This window comes from Mastomys coucha, unplaced genomic scaffold, assembly GCF_008632895.1.
Source record: "Mastomys coucha isolate ucsf_1 unplaced genomic scaffold, UCSF_Mcou_1 pScaffold11, whole genome shotgun sequence".
Taxonomy (NCBI): Eukaryota; Metazoa; Chordata; class Mammalia; order Rodentia; family Muridae; genus Mastomys; species Mastomys coucha.
In genome coordinates, this window is record NW_022196893.1 from 33333334 (window position 1) to 33335618 (window position 2285).

The window sequence follows — 2285 nt, forward strand, 5'->3', positions numbered from 1 at the left end:
AAAAAAAAAGGAAGGGAGAGATAAAAGACCCTGCAGCCCAATAACCATTTAACCTGGAGAAGAAGTTAAGAGAAAAAAAATTACATTTATTTTTCCATGAATTATTTGTAAAGCAAAGATCTCTCCCCACAAAAGAACTGGAGGGAATTCAATTGGATTTAACATGGAGGGTATGAGTAGGGTGTGGACAGAGGTGGCCACAGCCACTGGAAGTAATCTAACAGGAATAGAAATAACCATCCAAGGTCCCTAGCATACAGATGGCTTTGAGAATATTGAGGAAATACTGTGAAGGACAGGGAACACTTCTGTCAAGGAACACGGGAGTGACAACAACTTCTTAATCCCAGAGAGGGAGCAAGATGGAAAGGGAGTCAGATCAGTGCCAAGGCACAAGGTAGCCACTGCAGAGAAAGGCAGTGAGGTTCCTGGCCTCACTGCCAAGCACAGAGCTCCTCTCCTTTCTATCTGAGCTTAGTCTCTCAAGCACTCAAGCACCTTGTTCAGAGCTTATTTTTAGTCTTAGGGCACAGACTCGAGCCCCAGACAAACTGATCAATAAGCCAATTAGAGCCCTCGACAGCCTGGTTCTGATCTGGCTTCTACTCCTGTCCTTCATCTCCAAGAACACTAAGCTTGTTCTGGCTTGCTCACACTCTACCATGAGCCACATTCTGGAAGCCTTCACTCTAGTATTCTTGCTGCTTGGAAACCCTTCATCCCTGGGCCCTTCCCCAGCTCCCAGCCTACACACCTTTCACCTGGTTGCTTTCTTGGCTTCTATATTTAGATAAGGATCACTTCCTTCAGGAGTCTTCCTTGATCCTTTCTCCATGACGATCCCAGATTCTTGATGACATCAACCATTGCTCTAATACCCTTTTAAATTCTGGAACATCTGTTCATAACATATCTGTCCCCAGAACTCCCAAAGTCATGCTCCATACTCAGGTTCAGCTACACCTTCCTTCAGGTCAGCCCCATCTTCATGAGCTGTCTGTCCCTGTGACCTCCCAAAGAGCCAACACAGAGTGGCCATTCATAGACCTCATCAAGGGAAGCCCTGTCCCCTGGAGACCATGTGTGCTGCATTCAAACGAAGCAGAACTCTAGGAGATAAGAGAAATACTGTCACCTGTCATGGCTCCGCTCAGAGAAAGGAATGTTCTCAAAATCTATCTGAACAGGCCTGAGGGAGTTCAGCACAGTGCAGCCCATCCCAACAGACTCCTGAAGAAGAGGCGTCCTCTCGGGGAGCCGAGTCCTGATGGGAGCTCTCACCCAACCCCCTACACTGAGGTCCTTAAATACCATCTCCTGTGTGAAGCTTTTTGACATTGTCAAACCCTCTCCCGAGACTAGAAGGAAGTCATCTCCCCTCCCTGGAAGCCATTGCTTTAGATTGTAGTGCTCAATAACATTCATCTGTCTATTCGGCTACCAAGTCACTGAAAAATAGACATGACCATCTGTACCAAAATCTCCCCAAAACTAGTCTAATTCCTTTTGTATTGGGATCTCCATTGTTTAGCATAGACTAGGGGCTCACCCAATGGCAGTTTGTTGGTTTGTTCCATCAATGTCTATTAACTGCCACCAAAAGGCAAACACGCAGTCGAGAACATCAGGATGAATCCAGCCAGGGTTTCTGGGCTGAAAGGATTCATACTTTGGGCCTTTGTTGAAATGATAAATGGGTGGGTGCATAGATAGATGGGTGATTGGTGGGTAACTTGGTTGGTTGACAGTCAAGTATGCACCTTTAAGCCCAACAGCCAAGAGGCAGAGGCAGGCAGAACTTTGAGTTCAAAGTCAGCTCAGGTGACAGAGAAAGTTCCAGGACAGCAGGGCTACACAGAGAAACCCTGTCTTGGAAAAACCTTTTTTTTTTTTTTTTTTGAGAGTTTCTGCCCAGTGTACCTATCTTTATCTGACTTCTCCTTTGAGTCAGGCAGCAGTGAGCCTGGATTCCCAGCTTCCAGCCCCAACCAAGGCTTCTTGGCCATGTTCCCGTCCTCACATGCTCCCCTTTGTAAACAGAATTCACTCCCAGCCTTAATGTGCCAAAGGCTCCCATCAGGTCAAGGGGACTTCCTCCCCTGGGCATCTCCTTTCCCTGGGCAGGCTACCAGACTGCTCAGAAACAGACAACGAATGCTTCTCTTCTTCCTTCCTTTTTTCCCTGGTTTTCTGGTTGTTGTTGCTTGTCTGTTTCTATGCTGGGTTTGTCTGTTTTGTGGTTGTTGCTTGTCTGTTTCTGTGCTGGGTTTGTCTGTTTTGTGGTT